This window comes from Bos indicus, chromosome 4 (assembly GCF_029378745.1).
Source record: "Bos indicus isolate NIAB-ARS_2022 breed Sahiwal x Tharparkar chromosome 4, NIAB-ARS_B.indTharparkar_mat_pri_1.0, whole genome shotgun sequence".
NCBI lineage: Eukaryota > Metazoa > Chordata > Mammalia > Artiodactyla > Bovidae > Bos > Bos indicus.
The window spans coordinates 32,674,830-32,687,727 of record NC_091763.1 but is presented as its reverse complement, the minus strand read 5'-3'; the positions used below and the strand labels follow the sequence as shown (position 1 = coordinate 32,687,727).

Sequence of the window (12,898 nt, the reverse complement as noted above, 5' to 3'; positions counted from 1 at the left end):
ACATTTTCTGGATCACAGAGAAAAGAAAGGGAATTCCAGAAAAACATCTACCTCTGTTTCACTGACTATGCTAAAGTCTTTGACTGTGTGGATCATAACAAACTGTGGAAAGCTCTTAAGAGATGGGAATACAAGACCATCATATCTGTCTCCTGAGAAACCTGCATGTGGGTCAAGATGCAACAGTTAGAACTCTGTATGGAACAACTGACTGGTTCAGGATTGAGAAAGGAGTACAACAAGGCTGTTGTTTGTCATCCTGTTTATTTAACTTATACGCAGAGCACATCATGAGAAATGCCAGGCTGGGTGAGTTACAAGCTGGAATCAAGATTACCAGAAATATCAACAACCTCAGACATGCGGATGATACCACTCTAATGAGAGAAACCAAAGAAGAACTTAAGAACCTCTTCATAAGGGTGAAAGAGGAGAGTGAAAAAGCCAGCTTACAACTAAATATTGAAAAAAAAAAAAAACTAAGATCATGGCATCTGGTTCAATCACTTCATGGTAAATAGAAGGGGAAAAGGTGGAAGCAGTGACAGATTTCCTCTTCTTGGGCTCTAAAATCACTGCAGATGGTGACTGCAGCTGTGAAATTAGAACACAACTGCTTCTTGGCAGAAAAACTATAACAAACCTGTGTTAAAAAGCAAAGACATCACTTTGCAGACAAAGGTCCGTATAGTCAAAGCTATGGTCTTTCCAATAGTTACATATGGTTGTAAAAACTGGACCATAAAGAAGGCAGAGCATTGAAGAATGGATGCTTTTGAACTGTGGTACTGGAGAAGACTCTTGCGAGTCCCTTGGACAGCAAGGTCAAACCAGTCAATCCTAAAGAAAATCAACCCTGAATATTCACTGGAAGGAATGATGCTGAAGCTCCAATACTTTGGCCATCTGATGAGAAGAGCCGACTCACTGGAAAAGACCCTGATGCTAGGAAAGACTGAGGGCAGGAGAAGAGGGAGACAGAGGATGAGATAGTTGAATGGACGATGGACTGACTCAGTGGATGGACCCAGTGGACATGAGTTTAAATAAACTCCTGGAGATAGTGAAGGACAGGGAAGCCTGGCATGCTGCAGTCCATGGGCTTGCAAAGTTAGACATGACTAAGCGACTGAACAAGAAGTATCAAGTGACAACCTTGGGATTTTGATTTCATCTGCTTGATGATTAGTCACGCTCAGTGTCTTTTCACATACTGTTGGTCATTTGTACCTCATCTTTGAAAAATGTCTATTAAGGTCTTCTATCCATTTTTAAATCAAATTATTTGTTTTTTAAGCTGCAGGTGCTTCACAAATATTTTGGATACTGCTGCTGCTGCTGCTAAGTCACTTCAGTCCTGTCCGACTCTGTGCGACCCCATAGACGGCAGCCCACAAGGCTCCCCCGTCCCTGAGATTCTCCAGGCAAGAACACTGGAGTGGGTTGCCATTGCCTTCTCCAATGCAGGAAGGTGAAAAGTGAAAGCGAAGTCGCTGAGTCTTGACTCTTAGCGACCCCATGGACTGCAGCCTACCAGGCTCCTCCATCCATGGGATTTTCCAGGCAAGAGTACTGGAGTGGGGTGCCATTGGATACTAGACCCTTAATAGATATATTGTTTGTAAATATTTTTCTCCCATTCTATAGACTGTCCTTTTACCAGTTTACTGCCTTTGGTGTATAGAAACTTTTCAGTTTAATATACTTTCATTTTTATTGTTGTTTCTCATGTCACATCCAAGAAATCACTGCCAAGATAAATGCTACGAAGCTGCTATCCTGTTTTCTTCCAGGAGTTTTTATATTTGGGGCCTCATGCTTAAATCTTAATCCATTCTGAGTTGATTTTGTATATGGTATAAGGAAAAGGTCAAAGTTCTTAATGTAGCCAAATTTATTGATCTTTTCCTTTATAGATAACTTTTTTGTGCTTTCTTTAAACAATCTTTCCCTACTCAAATGTCCAAAACATATTCATCTATATTTCTCCCTAAAAGTTTTAAACTTTTGCTATCACCAAATTTTAAGTCCTTAATCCATGACTGAGTGACTAAACTTTCACCTTCAATCCATGCAGAAGTATTTTAATAGCATGTGAAGCAGTGATCCAATTTCACTTTTTTCCATGTTAAAACAGATAACCACTTTACCCAGCTCCAAACATTAAATCCCTCTGGGACTTCCCCGGTCGTCCAGTGGTCAAGACTTTGTCTTCCAATGCAGGGGGTACAGGTTCAATCCCTGGTCAGGAAGCAAGGATCCCCTAGGCCTCAGGGCCAAAACACGGAAAGATAAAAGCAATATTGTAACAGACTCTAAAAAGACTTTAAAAGTGGTCCATGTCAAAAAAAAATATATTAAAAAAATATTAAATCCTTCCTTTCTCCTTTAAACTGACATACTACTTGGTCAAAACTAAGTTTCATTTCAGTATGGAATTGCTTCCGGTCTCTCTATTCTATTTGCCAACTTATCCATCCTTAAACTGTAGCACACTGTATTATTATTATGTTCTAACAAGTCCTCATGTTTGGTAGGGTAAGTCTACCCTCTCTGTACCTCTTCTTCACAAGTGTCATGGTTACTCCTGGCCCTATGGTCCCTTCACAGAAGTTTAAAAACCATCTTACCATGTTCCTTGAAAAACCTCTTTGGGATTTTGACTCAAATTGAATTGAATCTACAGATAAAACTGGTGAGGATTTTAACCATGAATACAGTCTATTCTTTCATTTCAGTTCAGTTTAGTCGCTCATTCGTGTCCGACTCTTTGCAACCCCATGAACTGCAGCACGCCAGGCTTCCCTGTCCATCACCAACTCCCAGAGCCTACTCAAACTCATGTCCATCCAGTCTGATGCCATCCAACCATCTCATCCTTTGTTGTCCCCTTATCTTCCCACCTTCAATCTTTCTCAGCATCAGGGTCTTTTCCAATGAGTCAGTTCTTCCCATCAGGTGGCCAAAGTATTGGAGCTTCACTTTCAGCATCAGTCCTTCCAATGAATATTCAGGACTGATTTCCTTCAGGATTAACTGGTTTGATCTCCTTGCAGTTCCAAGGACTCTCAAGGGTTTTCTCCAACACCACAGATCAAAACCATCAGTTTTTCGGCACTCAGCTTTCTTCATAGTCCAACTCTCACATCCATACACAACTACTGGAAAAACCACAGCTTTGACTAGACAGACCTTTCTTTCATTTACTCCGATCTTAATGTTGTTCTGAGAAGTTTTAAAATTTGTCCTACAGAGATATTGCATATTGTGGCAGATCTAGTTCTAGGTACCTGATAATCTCTACTACTAACATAAAACAGTGTCTTCCTTTTAATCACATGTTCTCTGTGCAGTCGGGCTTCCCAGATAGCTCAGTTGGTAAAGAACCTGCCTTCAAGGCAGGAGACCCCAGTTCGATTCCTGGGTTGGGAAGATCTGCTGGAGAAGGGATAGGCTACCCACTCCAGTATTCTTGGGCTTCCCTTGTGGCTCAGCTGGTAAAGAATCTGCCTGCAATGCAGGAGACCTGGGTTCGATCCCTGGGTTGCGAAGACCCCCCTGGAGAAGGGAAAGGCTACCCACTCCAGTATTCTGGCCTGGAGAATTCCATGGACTGTAGTCCATGGGGTCGTAAAGAGTGGGACATGACTGAGCGACTTTCACTTGCTCTGTGCAGTTAGAACATGCAACTGATTTTTTTTTATCTATTAAGCATGTATCCAGCCAATCTTGCTAAAAAAAAAAAAAAATCCTCTATTATTTTTAACTGTTGACTTATAGACTCTCGCTGAGTTTTTTATGTAAATGTGTATGCTATGCTGTGTTCAGTGGCTCAGTCATGTCTGACTCTTTGCAACTCCATAGACTATACATTGGTTCCTCTGTCAATGGAATTGTCCAGGCAAGAATACTGGAGTGGGTTGCCATTTCCTCCTCCAGGCAATCTTCCCAACCCCAAGGGGTGAAACTGCATCTCTTGCATCAGCAGGCGGGTTCTTTACCACTGTGCCATGTGAGAAGTCCATCAAAGTGCATATTTGTCTGCAAACAATGACTGATTTCCATCATTCCTAATCATCATGCTACCATCTTAATTTCCTTTTTGCATAGCTAAGATGTCTAATACAGTATTAGATAAATAGAGAAAATGAGTATATTTGTTCCATTTCTGAATTTTAAAAGAATTCTTCTAAGATTACCCATGAGAATGATGTTTGCTCTAGACTTTTTATCCATTTATTTTTAAACATTCTTCATCACATTAAGGAATTTTCTTTCCAATCCTAATTTGCTATAGACTTTCTTTTCCTTTCATTCTTTTTTCTTTACTAATGTAAAACTGATATAAAATTCCTAAGATTATTATAGTGACTTGATATATGTATATGCTGTGAAAAAGTACCTTCTATCTAATCAATCAGCACATCCATCACCTCACATATTTAGCAATATGTCTTTTAGTGAAAACATTTAAGTTCTACTTCCTTAGCACATGTCAGTTATACAACACAGTATTATCAATTATAGTCACCATATTTTACATGAGATCATCAAACTGTATTTCTCTTATAGCTGGAAAATTTCACCATTTACTAACCTCTCCCTATTTCCTCCACACCCTGGCCCCTGACAACCACTTTTCTACTCTGTTTCTGATTTTTTTAAGAGTCCACGTACAAGAGGTGCTATGCAGTCTTTGGGTTTCTCTTTCTGGCTTATTTCACCGGGCATAATGTCAAGGTCCATCAATGATGTCACAAATGGCAGAATCGCTTCTCCTGGCTGAGTAACATTCTATTTATCTATATCACATCTTATTTTCTCTCTTCACAATTTTACTGAGGATTAACTGACATACAATGAACTGCATATAAGTAAAGCTTACAAACATGAGTTTTGACCATCTGTGAAACTATCACTCATCAACAAAATGAACAGAAGTGGCGGGCCCATTCGTGTCCTTCTGCTCCTTTGCCGGTGCTACTTCCCAGCTCCCATCCCTGCATGGATGCAGCTGTGACCTGCTGTCACTACAGTTTAGTTAGAATTTCTGAAAATTCCACACGAATGGAATCACACAGTATGTATTAATTTTCTTTTGGCATCTTTCATTTACCCTAAGTGTTCTGACACTCATTTATGTATGGATACTTACTTCCTTTCTATTACTAAGTAGTATCCCACTGCATAAATATACTACAATTTCTTTATTCATTCCCTGGCTGATACAAATTTAGGTTGCTTCAAGATGGGGACTAGTACAAATAAAGGGACTATGAATTATTCACATATAAATCTTAAGTAAATAAGGAGAAATAAAATGGCTGAATCAAATGGCAAATGCATGCTTAAATTCTTAAGAAACTGCAAACGTATTTTCCAAAGCAGTTTAATCATTTTATATTCCCACCAACATGTAAGTTCTGGTTGCTCCATATCCTTAAAACACTTGGTACAGTTATTTTTAAAAACTGTAATCATTTGAATAGCTGAGTAGTGATATCCCGATGTAGTAGTACTTTGCATTTTCCCAAGGAATAATGATGTTGTGCATCTTTTCAAAATATGCATAATTTTAATTATTTGTTGAATAGTTGGAAAATTTCATGTATTTTTTTGGTGATGAAAAGGCTATCAATAGTTTGTACATAAACAATCACCAACCTAATCACAAAAAAGTAATAACATATACTAAGCCAAAGAAAGTCTTCCCTGATGGCTCAGACAATAAAAAATCTGCCTGCAATGCAGGAGACCGAGGTTTGATCCCTGGGTTAGGAAGATCCCCAGGAGAAGGGAATGGCTACCCACTCCAATATTCTTGTCTGGAGAATTCCATGGACGGAGTAGGCTGGAGGGCTACAGTCCATGGGGTTGCAAACAGTCGGACACAACTGAGCGACCAACACACACAAGCCAAAGAAGAAGAGAAATCGTTATTGAGTTTTATAATTTGGGGCCACTTGAGTCACTACTTGTAACATAAGAGACACAATACTCTTCACTACATGCATGGGTTTCTCATAGCCACAAGTATTCAATTCTACAAATCACTATAAATTTTAAATGCATAAATACTCCATCTGGTAGTGGCTACTTCCATGAGGAATTTTAAACAGGCTATCTAACATTCATCCTTTAGATCGTCCGCAAGTATTAAACTACTCTTTTGCTACTGGGAAAAACAGACACACAATTTACCAAACAATTTACCACAATAAGCCTCATTCTAGTCATGAGACAGGTCTCAATGAATTTAACAGGATTTAAATAATATAAAATATGTTCTCTGACAAACTAGAAAAGAATAACAGAAAGGTATCTGGAAATCCCTAAATAACGGGAAGCTGAATAACACCCCTCCAAACATCTCATGTATCAAAGTAAAAATTAAAAAGCATTCTTACACTGAATAATTAAGTACTGAAGGTTTCCTTTTGATATCAAGCATATGATAAGAACATACATTATCACTACCCCTACTTAATGTTTTATTAAAGTTCCTAGCCATCTAGATAAGCAAAAAGTACATATAAAGTTTATAAAGGAAAAAAAAATCAGTATTTCCAGATGACACAATTGTGAACACAGAAAACTTAAACTCATCATAGAATTATTAATAAGTTAGCAACGTTGCTAGCTATAAAAATGAATATGCTAGGCTTCCCTGGTGGCTCAGTGGTAGAGAGTCTGCCTGCCAAGGCAGGAGAGACAGGTTCAACCCCTGGCCCAGGAAGATCCCACATGCTGCAAGGCAAGCCTGTGCGCCACAACTACTGAGCCTGTGCTCCAGAGCCCAGGAGCTGCACCTACTGAGGTCACCTGCCACAAGTGCTGGAGCCTAAACGCTCCAGAGCTGGTGCTCCACAAGAGAAGCCACCACACTGAGAGGGCCATGCACCCCACAACTAGAGAGCAGCCCCGGCTCATCGCAACTAGAGAAAAGCCTGTGCGGCCACAAAGACCCAGCACAGCCAAATAAATATTATTTTTAAAGTGTTAAAAATCATTTCTATATACCTGTAATACATAGAAAATAAAATTTAAAATAAACAGCATGTACAGGAGCATGGAAGAATTTCATGTACTCTGGGGATAAGTTTCACAAAATATTTTCAAGACATCTGTTTAAAAAACATAAAATTTCACCAACTAAAAGGTCTTTATGGGTGGAGTCCAGATGACAGAGCAGGAGGATGCTGAATTCACATCTTCTCACACCCCGGGCACCTACCAGGGCTGCTGAGAGGCCTTGGACACCTAAGGGATGGGAGGAATTCCCAGGCGACTCGGTAGGATGATGGGGGGAAAGGGGGGAAAAGAAAAGTAGAGGCGGGATGGGAGCAGAAACCCTGAGGGGCAGCAGGAGGATGAGAGGGGTCACCAGTCTCAGAGGGGCCCGCCCACAGAGCGAGGATTAGCAGGGATGGGAAGGGCTTTGGGGAGACAGTGGACCAGAGGGGAATGTACCCAGCATCTCCCCCACCTACTCAACCACTGGCAAGCCTGCTGGGGTCTCGGGCCTGAATCTCCAGCTTCTGGGGACCCCTCCAGCCTAGAGGGTCCTGAGCCTAGCCCCCATCCCCGCCAAGGGCCTTTTCTAGCTGCTGGCCTCTTCAGCCTAAGCGCCTTCCTCCCCTAGGGCCTTCTCTGGCTTTTTCTGCTGTTGTAGTTTTGTTTTACTTTGCTGTTGTCGTCTCAATTTCATTTCTCCTAAAATATCTACTTTTTAAAAATTTTTTATTCTTTCTTACTGTTTTGCTCCTTTTTCTTTGTTGCCTACCCAGCCTACCCCCCTGCATGGCATACAGGGGTCTCCATTCCTGGCCAGGGTTTGGGCCTGAGCTCCCATGGTGGGAGCACCAAGTCCAAACCACTAGACCAACAGAGAATCTAGAATCCCAGGGAATGTTAACTGGTGTGAGCTATCCCACAGGTCCTCATCTTGGCACCAAGACTCAGCTCCATCCAACTGCATGCAAACTCCAGTGCTGGACACTGCAGCAAACAACCAGCAAGGAAAAAACAAAGCCCCATCCATCCAAAAAAAATGAGATGACAAAACAATATGGGACAGATGGGACAGACGAAGGAGCAAGGTAAAAACTTACAAGATCAAATAAATGACGAGGAAATAGACTATCTACCCAAAAAAGAATTCAGAGTTTTGATAATAAAGACAACCCTAAACCTCAAAAGCAGAAGGGAGGCACAGATCAAGAAAACAGAAGAAATGTTTACCAAAGACCTAGAAGAACTAAAGAACAGTGGTGAACAACACAACAACTGAAAGAAAAAATACACTACAAGGAATTAATAACTGAAGGACAACTGAAGCAGAGAAAATGAATAAGTGAGTTGGAAGACTGAATGGTGGAAATAATTGTTGAAGAGCAGAATAAAGGAAAAAAATGAAAAGAAATGAGGGGAGTCTCAGAGACCTCTGGGACAACATTAAATGCACCAACATTCAAATTACAGGGATCCCAGAAGAAGAGAAAGATAAAGAGTCAGAAAATATTTGAAGAGACTATAGTCAAAAACTTCCCTAACACAGGAAAGGAAATAGTCAACTAAGTCCAGGAAGCACAGAGTCTCAAGGTTAAACCCAAGGAGAAACATGCTGAGACACATATTAATCAAACTAACAAAAATTAAATTCAAAGAAAAAAACATTGAAAGCAGCAACGGAAAAGCAACAAATAGCACACAAGGGAATCCCCATAAGGTTATCAACTGATTCTTCAACAGAAACTTGCAGGCCAGAAGGCAGTGGTGGAATATATTAAAAGTGATGAAAGAGGAAAGCCTACAACCAAGGTTACTCTATCCAGCAAGGGTTTCATTCCTATTTAATAGAGAAATCAAAACCTTTACAGTCAAGCAAAACGGAACAGAATTCAGCAACACCAAACCAGTTTAATAACAAATGCTAAAGGACCTTCTCTAAGAAGAAGAAAACTTCTCTAGGAAGAAGAAAAATAACCACAAAAACAAAGCCAAAACAATTAAGAAAATGGTAATAGGAACATACACATTGCTAAGTACCTTGAATGTAAATAGAATGACTGCTCCAACCAAAAGACACAGAGTGGCTGAAGAGATATAAAAACAAAACCTATATATATATCCTGTCTATAAGAGACCCACTTTAGACCTTGGGACACATATAAACTGAAAATGAGAAGACAAAAAAATATTCCATGCAAATGGACATCGAAAGCTGGAGTGGCAGTACTCATATCAGATAACTAGACCTTAAAATAAAGGCTGTTTCAAGAGACAAGGAGGGTCACTACATAATGATCAAGGAATCAATACAAGACGATATATCAATTATAAATATACATGCACCCAGCATAGGAGCACCTCAATACATAAGGCAAATACTAATAGTCGTAGAAGGGGAAATACAGCAACACAATAGTGGGGAATTTTAACACGCCACTTACACCAATGGACAAACCATGCAGTCAGAAAATAAATAAGGAAACACAAGCTTTAAATGGCACAACAAACCAGTCGGACTTAACTGACATTTACAGGACATTCTACCTAAAAGTGGCAAAACACACTTTCTTCTCAAGTGCATACAGAACACACTTTCTTCTCAAGTGCATACAGAACACTCTCCAGGAGAGATCACATCTTCATCCACAAATCAAGTGTTGGTAAATTTAAGAAAACTGAAATCATATCAAGCATCTCTTTTAACCACAATGCTGAGATTAGAAATCAGTAAGAAAAATAAACTGCAAAAAAAAAAAAAAAAATACAAACACATGGAAGCTAAGAACTACACTACTAAATAACCAAGAGATCACTAAAAGAAATATCAAAGAGGAAATAAAAAAAACATAGAAACAAATGACAATGAAAAACACAACTTAAAATCTACCAAACAAAGGAAAAGCAGTCCTAAGGGAAATTTGTAGCAACTCAATCTCATCTCAAGAAACAAGAAAAATCTCCAACAAACAACTGGGTGCTTCCCAATATGCCTACAATGTAGGAGACCTGGGTTCGATTCCTGAATTGGAAGATTCCCTAGTGAAGGGAATGGCAACCCACTCCAGTGTTCTTGCCGGGAGAATTCCACAGACAGAGAAGCCTGGCAGGCTACAGTTCATGCAGTCTCAAAGAGTCAGACACCACTGAGCGACTAACACTTTCACTTTCAACCTTACACCTAAAGCAACTAGACAAAGATAGGAAAAACCCCTAAAGTTAGCAGAAGGAATAGGTCATAAAGACCAAAGCAGAAATAAATGAAATAGAAATAAAGATCAATAAAACTAAAAGTTGGTTCTTTGGGAAGATAAAGTTGATAAACATTTGGCCAAGGTCATCAAGAAAAAAAAGGATAGGATTCAAATCAATAAACTCAGAAATGAAAAAGCAGAAATTACAACTCATGCTATGAAATACATAAGGGACTACTATAAGCAACTATATGCCAATAAAATGGACAACCTGAAATAAATGTACAAATTTTTAGTAAAGTACTATCTTCCAAGGCTGAACCTGGAAGAAATAGAAAATATAAACAGATCAATCAGTAAGTAATGAAGTTAAAGCTGTAATTAAAAATCATTCAACAAATAAAAGTCCAGAACAGATGGCTACACAAGCAAATTCTGTTAAATATTTGGAGTAGAGCTAAACATCTATCCTTCCTATACTCTTCAAACACTTGCCAAAAAATCTGCAGAGGGAAGAACACTCCAAACTGATTCTATGAGGCCACCATCACCCTGATACCAAAACCTGACAAAGATATCACACAAAAAAAGAAAACTAAAGACCAGTATCACCGATGAATACAGACACAAAGCTCCTCAACAAAATCCTACCAATCCAACAACACATTAAAAGGATTATATACCATGATGAACTGGGATTTATCCCAGAGAAGCAAAGATTCTTCAATATATGCAAAATCCATGTGATATACCAGACTAACAAACTGAAGAAAAAAATCCACATGATCATCTCAACAGATTCAGAAAGCATCTGTCAAAATTCAGCACCCATTTATCATAAAAACTCTCCAGGAAATGGGCACAGGGGAACCTACCTCAATATCATAAAGGCCATACTGACAAACCCACAGCACAGATCATTCTCAATGGTGAAAAGTCAAAAGCATTTCCTATAAAATTAGGAATAAGACAAGGATATCCACTCTCGCCACTTTCATTCAACATAGTTTTGGAAATCCTAGCCACGGCAATCCTAGAATAAAGAGAAATAAAAGGAATACAAACTGGAAAAGAAGAACTCAAACTGTCACCTTTTGCAGATGGCATGACTCTATACAAAGAAAATTCTAAAGATGCCATTGGAAAACTGCTGCTGCTGCTGCTGCTGCTGCTGCTGCTGCTAAGTTGCTTCAGTCGTGTCCAACTGTGCAACCCCAGAGACAGCAGCCCACCAGGCTCCCCCATCCCTGGGATTCTCCAGGCAAGAACACTGGAGTGGGTTGCCATTTCCTTCTCCAATGCATGAAAGTGAAAAGTGAAAGGGAAGTCACTCAGTTGTCCCCGACTCTTAGCGACACCAAGGACTGCAGCCTACCAGGCTCCTCCGTCCATGGGATTTTCCAGGCAAGAGTACTGGAGTGGGATGCCATTGCCTTCTCCTGAAAACTACTAGAGCTGATCAATGAATTTGGTTGCAGGATACAAAATTAATGCACAGAAATTCTTGCATTCCGATGCACTAACAATGAAAGATCACAAAGAGAAACTAAGGAAACAATCCTAATTATCACTACAACAAAAAGAATAAAACACCTATGGGGCCTCCTTTGTGTTCAGTAGTGAAGAATCCACCTATCAATTCAGGGGCTGTTGCTGCTGCTACTGCTAAGTCGCTTCACTCGTGTCCGACTCTGTGAGACCCCGTGGACGGCAGCCCACCAGGCTCCTCCGTCCCTGGGACTCTCCAGGCAAGAGTACTGGAGTGGGTTGCCATTTCCTTCTCCAATGCACGCATGCATGCTAAGTCGCTTCAGTCGTGTCCGACTCTGTGCAACCCTATGGACAGCAGCCCACCAGGCTCCTCCGTCCACAGGATTCTCCAGGCAAGGATACTGGAGTGGGTCGCCATTGCCTTCTACCAATTCAGGGGATATGGGTTCAATCCCTAACCCAGGGGATCCCATAAACAACAACAAAAAAAAGAATAACATCTAGGATCACACATAGTAATAATCAATCAAAAGACACAGACTGGCTGGGTAGATATAAAAACAAGACCCGAATATATGCTGTCTGTAAGAGACCCACTTCAGACCTAGGGACACTTACAGACTGAAAGTAAGGGGATGGGAGAAGGTATACTATGCAAACGGAAATCAAAAGAAAGCTGGGGTGGCAATACTCATATCAGACAAAACAGACTTTAAAACAAAGACTACTATAAGAAACCGGAGAAGGCAATAGCACCCCACTCCGGTACTCTTGCCTGGAAAATCCCATGGACGGAGGAGCCGGTAGGCTGCAGTCCATGGGGTCACTAGGAGTTGGACACAACTGAGCGACTTCACTTTCTCTTTTCACTTTCATGCACTGGAGAAGGAAATGGCAACCCACTCCAGTGTTCTTGCCTGGAGAATGCTGGTGGGCTGCCGTCTATGGGGTCGCAGAGTTGGACACGACTGAAGTGACTTAGCATTATAAGAAACAAAGGACACTACATAATGATTAAGTATTCGAGTCAAGAATACATAACAATCATAAATATACATATACACCCAATACAGGAACATCTCAACATGTAAAGCAAAAACTAACAACCATAAAGGGAGAAATCGACAGTAACATGATAATAGTGGGGGACTTTAACCCCACACTTACACCAATGGACAGATAATGGAGACAGAAAATAAATAAGG

At 40.2% G+C, this 12,898-nt stretch overlaps 1 protein-coding gene across 6 annotated transcripts in view; it reads right to left on the bottom strand.

Annotated features, from left to right (window-relative positions):
• LOC109557311 (mitochondrial glutathione transporter SLC25A40) overlaps positions 1-12,898 on the bottom strand; it is an 83,519-nt gene that overhangs the window by 35,736 nt on the left and 34,885 nt on the right. Inside the window, exon 2 of one of the 6 annotated variants that reach the window (XM_070787606.1) lies at positions 2,151-2,269. The exons of 4 other annotated variants lie outside the window; for them this stretch is intronic. The gene's annotated coding sequence lies outside the window, so the exon portion shown is untranslated. Of the gene's footprint in view, positions 1-2,062; positions 2,082-2,150; positions 2,270-12,898 lie in introns of those variants that run through there. One more of the 6 variants, XM_070787608.1, reaches the window with a different exon arrangement.